The 12,997-nt window shown below is 42.9% G+C and overlaps 1 long non-coding RNA gene across 1 annotated transcript; it reads left to right on the plus strand.

The window, feature by feature from the left end:
* The first annotated feature begins 822 nt into the window (after positions 1-822).
* On the plus strand, positions 823-9,688 carry LOC119038069 (uncharacterized). Its single transcript, XR_005080353.2, has 4 exons — positions 823-900; positions 1,992-2,071; positions 2,767-2,847; positions 8,988-9,688. It is a non-coding gene; the product is annotated as an uncharacterized LOC119038069 (long non-coding RNA).
* The last annotated feature ends 3,309 nt before the right edge of the window (positions 9,689-12,997 follow it).

Consider the following 12,997-nt stretch of genomic DNA (forward strand, 5'->3'; position numbering starts at 1 on the left):
GCAGTTCTGAATCTCATCTGCCAAAAAAACTTGTATACATCATCAGTGATTTTAATTTAACAGTTCTGGTTAAATCCCTCTGGTCCTGCCTGGGCCAGAGATTCTAATGTGCAGCCAGGAGTGAGAACTATGGCTCAGGGCAGTGCTTCTCAAACTGCAATGGGCATGAGAATGGACCTCAGATTTTAATGCATCAGGGAGAGGGGGCAGTGCTTAGTGGCCCTATTTCTGTCCAGCTCTCAGGGGACCACATTTTGAGTAGCAAAGGTGCATAGCCTGTCAACTTCACCACAGAAAATACTCTTATTGGTTGACTGCAAGCATTCCCAACAACACTAGGACAACAGAATAAATATTTGTGGAAAACGTGAATAAATGAACAACCTTGGAGGCAGGTGCTGCAGTGGCTGCCATGGTAGGCATGAGAATGCTGAGGTCAAGGCAATGTCACAAGGAAAATGGGCTTGTGGAGGAGCTGACCTGCATGTGCGATTCCCAGATGAGTTGCCACAGGCTCTGAAGATCAGTAATGAAGGAGAAGTAAGGGCTTAGGTTCTGGGATTTAACTGAGTTTGATTCCTACATTTAGTACCTACCAGCCTACTGGACCCAGGAGTTAGAGCCAAGCTGAGTGACTGTGCCTAAATCTCTTCATGTGTCATTTGCTCTATCTTTATCTGAAAATTAGGAGTAATCATTTTATTTCCAAAAGGTTATTTTGAGGATTAAGTGAAATGACTTACAGATTGGATATTGGATGATATTAAAAATTGTCATTTACTTCTTTTTTAATCCTCACTCAAAGATATGTTTATTGATTTTAGAGAGAGAGAGAAGAGAGAAACATCAGTTGCTTGCCCCTCATTTGCACCATGACCAAGGATGGAGCTCACAACCTAGGTAAATGCCCTGACCAAGAATTAAACCCAAAATCTTTCTGGTGCATGGGATTATGCTACACACAGCTGAGTCACTCAGCCAAGACTGTCTACTTCTTAAGGTATGATAGTTTCTTCTTTCTTTTTTAAAATTTTCTATCCAGCAGCCATCTATGCTGAGGTATTTACAGATGAATAATAAAAAGCCTGGAGTTCGCTTTAGATGTTCCAGCAGTAAGTGAGGAGAGAGGAGACGACTGAAATGAAAGAGGAGGGCAAGGTGGGAAGAAAAAGGTCAGAAGGATGGGTGAAAAAAATAATGATGACTATCAATCACTATTGAAGCAGGGTATTGGGTTTAAGAGACTCTTTACCATCCCATCTGTTTCTGTATAGTTTTCCCTTGGTATTCACAGAAGACTGGATCCAGAATCCCCATGGATACCAAAATCTATGGATGCTCAGGTCCCTTACATAAAATGGTGTAATATTTGCATATAACCTATAGAGGCATATAGTCTATAGCAGGATGTGCTCAGAAATTGCTTCATTCATGTGAATTCAGCAAAATCCTAAGTGTATGGACAAATTCAAATTTTGGTTTTTAGAACTTTCTGGGATTTTTTGAAAATTATTTGTCTGAGGTTGTTTGGATCCATGAATACTAAAGCTGCATATCCAATGGTTGGCTTTATTCCTTTGAAGATTTCCACAGTCAAAGGTTCACAATATTATATGAAAGTGATGAAACAGATGACACACTTGGCTCAGCTCCAATTAGGTAGTAAGTGATTAGTGAATATCAGCTCTTGTTCCTTCAAGATGAGCTCTGATCATGATGGAGATGTGGCAGGTAGAGCCCATGTCCCTCAACCCCGAGTGCTGTGTATCCTGTGTTCCATGGTGAGCAGGAACAAGGCTGAGATTTGAAACCAGGCCTTCACAGTGCTCAGCCTACAGGACCACACAACTAGAAAAACCACATTAGCAGTAGGTTAGTGGTAAAAATAATAGTCATGGTTGAATACTGACATGCCAGGCCTTTTGTACACATTCCATTATTTAATCCCCACAAAGCCTTATGAACCCAATATCATCCTTCCCACTTTTCAGATGTGCAAATGAAGACTCACACTGCTGTAGTACCTGCGGCAAGGACACATTATCTGCTACCAGGCATTGCCCCCATGCAGGTAACAGCCACTCCATCCACCTCTCCCTCTTCTACCTTATTTAATTTGTGGCCTGCTTTGGTTCAGGGATCTTACCCTGGTCAGCTTCTGGAGTCACATCCTGCCAGCTCTGCTCTGGGCTGTCTTCATTGCCTGCACACACAGGGTGGACATGCAATCAATGTCTCTTGCCTGCCTGCCTGCCAGGTGTTGGCAAGGTTACCCAGACACTCCTAGGGAACAAGCCTTTCCACCCTGTCCCTCCCAGTCTGAAACCAGTGGGGTGGGATTTCCATTCCTTTCCATTATAAGTACAAGGCTGCCTGCTCCCCTGGGCTGCACACCAACTCCTGTTGTGAACTCCACCATGAATGGCAGCCATTCTTTACCCACACTTCAGCTCGACAGTACTGTGCATCCTGGGAAGAGAGACCTCAACCTTCCCCAGGCCTGTAAACACCAAAGCCACACACACAGCGGGGCCCCAGCAGCCAATAAATCTTGGCCCAGGGTTCTCTTTAAGAGACAGAGCTCTTGACGGACACCAGGCCAGGCCCTATGTAGCTGCAGTGGCACTGTATAGGAACCCACCTCTTTTTATCCCTACCCCAAAATGGAAGAAATTATTTAGCAGGCACTTTTCCATCATCTTTCTTCTCTTGCTTTATAACATCTAACTCTTGTTTCTTTTGTTTCCTCTGCTGCTTACCCTGGAGATATGATAACAATGAGACCTGCTGGTGGGACTGAGGACATGTTTCATTGCCTGGAAACTGGAGACACTGGGTTCACGGCAGGTAAGGTGGGGAAGCAAGGACATTAGGCATTGCACACAGCAAGCCTCAGGGAAGCCAAGGTGGACAGTTGGGATTAGGTGGAGAGTAAGCCCAGCATAGATGCATGTTTCCTGAAAGTAGAGTCTTTCCCCTCAGTAGGGGTAGTGACCCACACTGCTGGGAGATGAGAGCTGGATGTGGCCTTGGGACTGACTTCTTTTTATTCCACCCTAGGGAAAAGTGGGGATGGTAAAGTCTAAACGGGTGGGTGGCACAGCTGGGGGGTCCACAGCAGAGCCAGATTAGACCTTCTTCCTCCATTAGAGAAGCTCTGTTTGTGTGTCCTTTGGATCCAAGTGTATCTTTACACAAGGAGTCTGATGTTAAGTGGCATTCTCCTAAAAACTGTGTTCAGTTATTTCTAGACTCAGTGTCCCATGTGTTCACAAACCCACCAGAAAGACACTTTCCCACACACTCATTGTGCATGGTACCCCCCACCCCAGAAGTGTTCACTCTGGCAGGAGTTCTGTGTACCCGTTCTATGCCAACACGGGAGATGTGGCTCACATCCAAAGGAAGCACACAGTTTGAATAGAAGCCCAGGGCTCTTCAGCCACCCCAGTTATGTGCCCTTTGATTACCTGTACCTGGCCCCAGGGGGGTCTTTCTGTCACCTAAAGGCAGAGGACAGAGGGGCCAGGGAAGTGAGGCTTCCCTGGCCAAGGGAAAGAATATGGCCAGGTGAGAGGATGGGATCCACTGGATTTTAAGAACTAAAAGAAGGGTAGGCTTAGCAGAACAAATACACATGTGAAGCACAGGGCTAGAAAGCCCAGGACATAAGTTCTGGGAAAGTGAGGGAGAAGACAGTATCAGATTGGGAAGAAATGTTACCTGCCTGGTCCCAGTTCACTTTTCCAGCCTTTGAATCCATCTGTAACTACCCTTGAATCCCAAACTCTCATTCTACAGATGAGCAAGTGGAGGCCAGGGTGAAGAAGACAACTGCCCAAGGTCACCTGGCTAATTAGGGTCAGTTCAGACCAGAAAAGGTAGCCCAGAACCTTGCCTTGGCTGTGTGATTTTTATCTATATGCATATGGAAATGGGTTATTTGCTTGTACTTTGAGGAAATGATTAACTTCTGACCTGCTGACCTTGGTTACCTGGTTGCCAGAGTGCTAATTAAGTACCTGGATGGTTACCTGGGCCAAGGAGGGCTTGAGAAAGGGACAGAACCTTCTGTTCCTGGGAAGACCAGCTGCTCTGGTCATCCTCTGCCTCCTGGAACCATGGAATGTCCAAACCGGGAAGTATGAGAGAGCACCCATCCCTGTTCAGAAGAACGTAAGGCCCAGAGGGGGAAAAGGACCAGCCTGATTTCACACAGCTAGTGGGAGACAGGCATCGATGCCCCCAGACAGCAGGGCAGATAGCATGTTCTTGAGAGGAGAAATGATCCATCCACCGAGTAGCATTAGCTCATCCCTGGCTCTGCCCAGCCTTGTACCCCCGCCTGGTGTGTATGGGGAGAGGTGGGTGGGACAGGGAAAGAAGGGGCTGTGAGACACAGGAGGCTGTGATTGCATTGAGCACTAACTACCCCAAGCTCTGGTGCTGGATTTTCATGCCTGATCCTCTTCATTCTTCACTACAGCTCTGTGAGGCAGGCATTGTCATGTCTATTTTAGAGTTGAGGGAACTGAGGCTCAAAACCATGGGGAAAGATCACACATTTCCAAAATGGCACAGCACGATTCCCATGTAGTCAGTTTGACTCTGAAGTTTGAGTTTCCTTTTTTTCTCCCTTCCCTGGTAGGCCCTGCCCCCAAGAATACAAGTTCTAGCAAGAATGTCCCAACCTAAAGGACAGGGTAAAGCCCTCTTATGACCTCACACTGTGCACACCTGGAGATGAGGATTTGGGGGTTAGGAAGCCAGGCTTGGGCTGTCAGATGCACCTCAAGGACAGGAAGCTGTGTTAAGATTTGGAGAGGCCAACTGAGGATGGCACATGGTGACATCTGTTGAGCCACCTCAACCCCCACCCAACCTGTGTATTCAGTGACTAAAGGGGAAAGTTGAGATTCTGAATCCCTCTCTCCCCCCTGGGATAGCCCCCTCCCACAGATGGCTCTGAAATTCTGTTACAACACTTAGGCACTGGCTAGGAGGTACAGTTCCGGAGGGAGACCTGGGGTTGGGAGATTTGCCGCTAGGATCAATACCTGGCCTTGACACACAGAGGCCAGGTCAGCCTTGACATATTATGAGCATGTTCAGTTCTCTGTGTCAATAGTCATGAAATAGACATTGGTCCCTACTACACAGGGCTGTGGAGAAGGTGGAAATGGGATACATCATACTTGTGTACACAGGAGCTTGTACTCCAGCTGGGCCACCAAAGCTCAGTCCTCTGAGGAAGGTCCTCAAGATAAAAATAAGTCAGAAGATCTCCATCCTGAACATTCCTTGGGTGCTACTGCTTGGGCATGCACTGCGGCATGGCGAGCGTGATGTAAGAGTCCCTGGAGGTCATCAAGACAAGCAGTGGACATCACGTGTTTCTGTTCAATGGTGAGGATGTTAATTATTTTCAGGCATGTTACAGGAATTAGCTCCAGTGATGAAGACAATAATAATAGCTCTCATTTATCAAGATCTAGCCTATGCCAGGCACAGACCCTGTATGTGCAGATGCCTTCTGATCCTCATTACAGCCCCATTACAGCCCAGTGAAAAAAGCACTGGCATGACCCTTTGTAGATGAGGACACTGAGCCACCATGAGGTGAGTAGCTCCTCATGCTGGCACACGACTCTGCCTAAACTGCTGGGCTCCGCTGGGCAGTCTTGTCCAATACATGGGCCCAATGCCAGCGGGGCTCATCACTACTGTCCACTCTGCTGATGCATAGGCCCCCATGAAGCCCAATGTCAGCTTTCCTGGGGCTTTCAATGGCCCTCAAAGAGGCCATCCTGCCACCTGCTCAAGTCCTCCACACAGATACAAGGTTCAATGTCTGGTTGGCTCTAAAGGACAGAGGTCACTCAGCAAAAAGGAAGATGGATCAGGAGAGCAAGAGTTGAGACAGGCTTGCTCCCACAGTCACCCCACCCCCACCTCATTCATGGTGAGGAACTAGCCACTATTGAACTGCTTTCTAAAGGTCTGTGCTTTATAAGTCATATGGACAGGAAGACATCCTGTGGAGAACAATGGGTGGGCGGGTGTGAGAGGTGAGCAAAGCATTTGCTCTCAGGCTGCCTCTTCCCAGGACAGGGAGAAAGAAAGCCTTGAGGGCAAGTTGAAAGTAGGCAGGCTAGCTCTGGTTCAGTTGATTGGAGCACCATCCTGTAACTTAAATGTCAAGGGTTTCATTGTCAGGGCACATACCTTGGTTTTGGGTTTGAATCCCATTCCTGGCATGTAGGACTCCCACTCTGGGTACATACAGGAGGCAACAAATCAGTGTTTCTCTCTCACATCAATATTTCTCTCTCTCCCTTTCCCTTTCTCTGAAAGCAATGGAAGAATGTCCTCAGGTGAGGATTTTTTTAAGTGGACAGATTAAAGGGTGGCCTTTGCATTCTTGTGTAAACAGAAGGGGTGACAGAACTTTCTCTCCCTTATCTTGTTCCCTTCATCCATACTCTTACAAGAAACAGAAGCATTTGAAAAGGAGAAAATGTCCTTTGACATATAGGACTCCTCATGTCCAGGAGTTTTCAGATGTGAAAAGAGACCCCATCCAGAGTCTGGCTAACCCCCAGAATCCAGCACAATACTAGTACCACCCAGAGGACAGAGCATCTCTTGAGGCCACAGTTCCCAAACTTCAATTTCTTTTCAGGGACCCCTCAGATCATTACCTGGCCTCTTACTGACTGAATAATGTCCACTAAGTCAACTTATTTTTAAGCTTTCATAAATGTATTTTAAAGGATTGCATATCACTATCATAAAAGAAAATCTAGTGTTTTTGCAAAACATTAAAATAACTGCCAATCTATTAAAATGCTTGAAATCATTTTCTGCTAGTGAGTTCACCATGGGAAGGCTGCTGCTCCAGTTCTATCTGTTTGCCCTGCTCACCCAACGCCTCTGCCATGCTCGCTGTGCCGTAGCGCAGACACCTTCATAACAGGGACTGTATCACACTTCTTGATGTCCCTCTGCTCCCTATAAACCTGCCAGTCCTGGATAGAGCCTCCTCACATCTTCTGCCTCACAGCCTCTCCTCAGGAATGCCTTCAGCACCAACCAAGTTCAACAATGGGGTCACACCACTGCTTACCCTGTAGGGAGCCCTGGGGCCACAGCCTGGGAGGGTGGCAGGAAGCTGTGCCTGGCCCACTAACTGTCCTTGTCTCCACACCCAGCCTGACTCCATCATTGGGACACATTCAGTTCACCCTCTACAGACTTTTTCTCAGGAACCCACGTTGACAGCTTAGTTCAAACTCGAATGTGTTCTCCCTAAAGCATCTCTAACACTAGCTCCAAAATTTTCTCTACCAACCACATTCTGCCAAGATGATCCTTGGCAATTCTTTTATTGTTTGTTTTGCTTTGGGAAACAAAATTCCCTAAGTAGTTGTTTCCCCCCTTTATCTCTCTTTTTGCATCCCTATGGTCAACGAGAATCCCCTTTTCCGCCCTCAGGAAGCACTGACAGACATCTTACAGTAAATCATGCTGTCATCTCCTTTCTAATCTTATGGAGCTTGGCAAGAGAACAATATCTGGTGAAATGATTGAATGAATGAGGATGCTCTCAGGTGAGCCACCCAGCCCCTCTCTAGGGTAAGCAAGCACAACTGGTCAAATAACTAGGAACAGTGAGCTAACTTTGAGTAACTATTGTATTCTAGGAATTGGGTGGGACTTCCCTCACATTGTTTCACAATTTCCCACAACAATCTGGTAAGGGAGCTTTCAAAATGTATCAAGGTCCCTCCCACTTTCCATCACCTCCTTCTCTCCCTTGTGGTCCAAAGTATCACCCTCACTTCCCTGAAGCATGGCAACAGCCTCCAAAGTGTCTCCCTACCTTCACCTTTGCCTCCTACACCCTCCTTTTCTCAACACAGAGGTCAAATATTTCTGTTAAAATGTAAATGAGATCATGTCACTCTTTAGTGTAATAAGCTCCCATAACCCCCTGTCTCAGAGAAAAAGCCAAAGTCCTAACAAAACCCTGCCTGACCTGTCTCCCCTGCCCTGCCCCTGCCTCCCCCTCACCTCACTCCAGTCTGTTCTCATCTCCTGCTCTTCTCTGCCTCACTTACTCCATTCCAGACACACAGGCTTTCTTGCTGTTCCCACACTTGGCATATTTCTGCCTGAGGACTTTGTTGTTGCTATTCCTTCTGCCAGGAGCCCTAATCCTCCAGGTACACACAAGGCACAGAACCTCGCCAACTCCTGGTTTTAATGGCTCCTTGTCTGGACGTTTTAGCTGAAGTGGCACTCCAACCCTGGCATTTCATATTCCTCTACCCAGATTTCATTTTCTTCTGGTCTTCAGCACCATCTGATACTAAAGTGTGTATTAACCAGTTCATTGTCCATCTTCTCTATTATCCCCTCCCAGCTGGCCTCTTTCTTTTAAAATATCAGCCCCACCAAGAGCAGGGACTTTGGCCAGTTTTGTTCTCTGGAGTATCCTCACACATAGTGACCAACTGGGACATTTCCTTTTTGAGCAGTCGATGGTTCAGAGGAGTTAAAAATTCTGCCCCAAATCACACAGCTAGTAAGCGATGGGGCTGTTACAAACTCTCTGGTCTATTTGTCCTCCATACCACTCTCCCTCTAATACCCATGACAATGGTTCTGCCAACCATGGTTTTGCATGCTTCAGTCTCTATGCAAAGCAGGAGAGGAAGTTGCAACCAGATTCCCCCAGGACTTGTTCTCCCAGCATCACAGGTTTCAAGGATGAGAGGCCCCTTAGTGGCAGCAACTAACAGGGGCCAATAATTCAGTGCCAGTTGCTGGGAAAGTAAGATTTTTTTCCTTGCTCGTTTTGCAAGAAAGAAAAAATGCCATTTGGCCTTGGAAAGATGTTCTTGCTGCCAAACACATGATTTTTGCACATGGTGAGGATGTGTGATTTTTACATATGTATTTTTTTCCTTTTTTTTCTCTTTTAGTAAAAACAGATTCATCTTGGGCAAGAGGGTGAAAGGAAGGGAGTGTAAGAAGACTGCCATAGAAAACCACTACTTTGCTATTACAGAGACCATGAGCCAAGAGTTTGCAAGCTCCATGGATGAAGGAAACAAGGCGAAAGATCACCAGTTTATGAAACAAGAACTAGATTTCATATTTGGAAGCTGGCTCCTATATGTTCTTTTTAAAGCATCCCAGGTCTTCAAGAGTACTTAGATAATCATAAACTTGGAGATGACAAAGGGCAGAAGTGGTGCCACTCTCCATCTGTGCCCAGGGCAGACATTAATAATCAATTCCAGTATTCTTTATCACTAATCAGGGAGGCTGACTTGAGACTCTAGAAGCCTCCACCAATTAACCGAGTTGGAGTTGGCAAGTAAGATGAAACAAGTTTGCTCTTCTACCCTAATCAACCCTTTTGTTGTACAAAAGAAGTGATCAAGACACAGAGAGAAGAAGCAACCTGACAGAGGTAGCACTGAATGTTCACATTAATAAGTCCTCTTCCAGCTTTGCCGCTACCCAGACTACAGTTCTTTTTGCTCAGCCCCCGTCTTGTGCGTCTCTGTGAGAAGTTCTGAGGTGTCTGATTACCTGAAAGAGGGTTCAGAGAATTAAATCTGGGAGCTTTGATTTCCCGCCACTGCAGACTTTCCATCAGTATTTATGTAATGGGCCATCATTTTCTATGGAATCACAACAGAACAAATGACTGTCTTAACAGAACAAACTTCACCATTCTGGCAACATGGCCCTTCACATGTTATGAAGATCACTCTTAAAAAGAAAAGCTAATAACTGGAAAGAGTCAGCATTCCCACAGGAAACTGTTACTACTGTAGAGATGGTTCTTGTATATTTTTCCTCAGTTGAAGGATGAAGTTTTCCATTAGATTAGCATTTCCAAAGTACTTTATGGGAAGCACATTCTCAGGATGGTCTAGAAGATTTTCCGCACAATAACATAAACTGAAATACAAATCAAATTAAATAGAAAAGATCTATGGCCAAACGGACAAACTCCACATAATACACCTCTCTTTTGGAAGCACATATTGCCACTTAGAATATACAGGCCCTGAGAAGTCCTACAGTAAACTCCCGTATATTGATTGCATTTCTCAGTATGTAGTGGGCCACAGAATCTGTTTATTCACATTGTTCATCAAAAATCTGCTAGACTTTCTTTCAAAAACACCAGTTTAGTTGTAGCACATTAAAGGGGAAGGAATGTATGAGGCAGATTTAGAAAACTCAGTTTGAATCCTGGCTATGTTTCTTGGACATTTTATTCAGTTTCTAGGTAATAAAAAATCATCTAGATTTAGTTTAGGTTTTTCAAATACATTTATTTGTTAGAGCTCATATAAATTCATTATAGAGAATTTGGAAAATATAAAAATGTATAAAAAAAGATTTAAATTGCTCACAATTTCACTATCTAGAGATAATCACTGTTAAAATTTTGATATACAGGGGTGGGCAAAAGTACATTTATAGTTGTGAATGAGAAAATCATAGTTTATTTTTTAAGATATTATTTATTTATTAGAGAGAGAGAAGAGAGGTAGAGAAACATCAATGTGTAATAAGAGGCACATTGCCTCTTGTGCCCCCTCCTGGGGACCTGGCCTGCAACCCAGGCCTGTGCCTTAGGCTGGGAATTGAACCTGAGATCCTTGATTTGGCTGGCATCCAATCCACTGAGCCACACCAGCCAGGGCCACAGTTTATTTTTGCATTGTTATTTATTGTACTATTTTCCATATCATCAACTGTAAACCTACTTTTGTCCCACCTTGTATGCATAGTTTTATGTTCTACTATTTTTTGTCTTAATAATAAGAAAAAATGTGATAACCAAAATCTTCAACAATGCTCCCTTAAAACATGAATTTAAATGATGTTATAGGTTTATATCATCTGGTTCCAAAAACTTTGGGGAGCAGATATTTCAAAAATCAGAATTATTTTGATTTGAGAGAAGATAAGACTGGGCAAAAATTGTATATTATTAAGCTGCTACAATAGGATCTTCACAGCAGCCTAAAACCAAGTATAATATTGTACTTGGGCAACAAAACATTTGAATAATCATACTAAATGAAATAAATAATGGCTATTAAGCAGCCTCCTTTAAGTTCAAATTAGCTTTTTGCCACCATTGAATCTGCAAACAAAATCTGTCAGCTCTGAGGATTTTGTGGAATCAGACACATAGGATTGGAGGCCTGTTCGTGATTGGCAACCAAGCCAATCCTTTATTGTTAACTGTTTGGGTCATTTTCTAATTTAAATTATTGTAAGTAATGCTGCAACAAAGTGTTCCTGCCCATAAATTTTTGTACAACCATGGTTCCTTCCTAGGGATTATTCCTAAAAATTGACCTCCTCGGTCACAAAGAATTACCATTCTTAAGGTTCCCGATATATCTGCTAAACTGCACTCCAGAAAGCTGACAATTTACGCTTCCTGCATCACTGTGTGAGTGGGGCCATTCTCCCACCAGTAGCAATAATATTATGAGTGTTTGAGGAATGAATTCCAATTTGAAGAACAAAAACGTCCATCTCTCTTTGAGTTACATTTCCTTTTTATAGTGATATTCAACCTTTTTTCAGATGCAAATTGAATGATTATATTTCTTTTTTAATTGTCTTTATTCTTCCCATGCAAATCTTTTCATTGAGGTATTCATTTTTTCTCTTGACTTGTAAGAGCTCTTTATAGATTAAATATATTAATACACTTTGAAAATCCTATGTTATAATATTTTCCTCATTTTGTTATTTGACTTTTATTGTTATTTATGATGTTTTAATAGTTCCCCCCAAATTAAAAAGTTAAGTATGTAATACATGTAGAATACAAAACGCTTTAGAAACATATAAGAAATCAGACTAAAGAGCTTACCTGCAATTCAGCCAACCAGAAATAACCATATTAATATTTTAGTGTAAACTTTCTTAATACTTACTGCTTCTTGCAAATAAGGGTATGCCCATTTGCATGTGGTTTCATAGCCAGCTTTGCTTTCACTTATTCTCATGAATGTTTTTTTTCCCATTTTAACAACTATTCTTCTATAACTATATTTTTATGATTGTATCCAACCATCATTTATTTGAATATTCCCTGGTTTTGGATACTCAGACTGTTTTCAGTCTTCGTCTTTACTTATAATGCTGTGTTGAACAGCCTTGTACCACCAACTATTCTGACACCTCTAATCATTTCTTTATTTTAAAAAATTCTAAAATTTCTGGGATAAAGGGCAGGTGCATATTTAATTTTTCATTGTTTGCACAGTAGTTGATATTTGTTAAGCAAATTTTTAAAATATTGAGTGGTTTTAAGAAAATAAGAATTATCTGTAATTTTTCTACCCAGAAATAGCTGCTATTGAAAACATTAGACATTCATCTTACCCTTCCACTGTACCTGATGTTTGTATAAACATAAGACAGAATACATTGTACATGCCATCTTCTAAATACAACTTTGCTATATTATAAAAACCTTTTTGAGTACATATGTAGTTTTAAACTAAGATACTTTTATTGAGCACGTAATGTTCTGTTGTTTGGCAGTACCATAATTTACTTAACCTTTCTTCAAGAATTTTGAGGTTAAGGGACTTCGGGGGGTTTGTTATTTACAACACTGTGACAAACAACATTGTCATATCTTTAATTTGTTCCTCAGGATACATACATATGTATGTTCACTTTCAGTGAAATCAGCAAGTCAACAACAGATACAGTTTTAAAGATTTTGATACACACTGGTAAATTACATCATGGAGTTTGATTTGATTTATAGTCTTTCCAGCAGTGTGTAAGACTTTCCTAGCATGCTGACCAGTAAAGGAAAATAATCTTTTAATTAAAAATATTTGGTTAAATGTGGTGTTTCATTGTTATTTAATGTGCTTTAAAAAAAAACCCAGCAACTTGGAACATTCTTTTATATGTTTACTGGCCAGCT

This window comes from Artibeus jamaicensis, unplaced genomic scaffold (assembly GCF_021234435.1).
Source record: "Artibeus jamaicensis isolate MK-2021 breed Jamaican fruit bat unplaced genomic scaffold, CSHL_Jam_final contig_332, whole genome shotgun sequence".
In the NCBI taxonomy this organism is placed as follows: domain Eukaryota; kingdom Metazoa; phylum Chordata; class Mammalia; order Chiroptera; family Phyllostomidae; genus Artibeus; species Artibeus jamaicensis.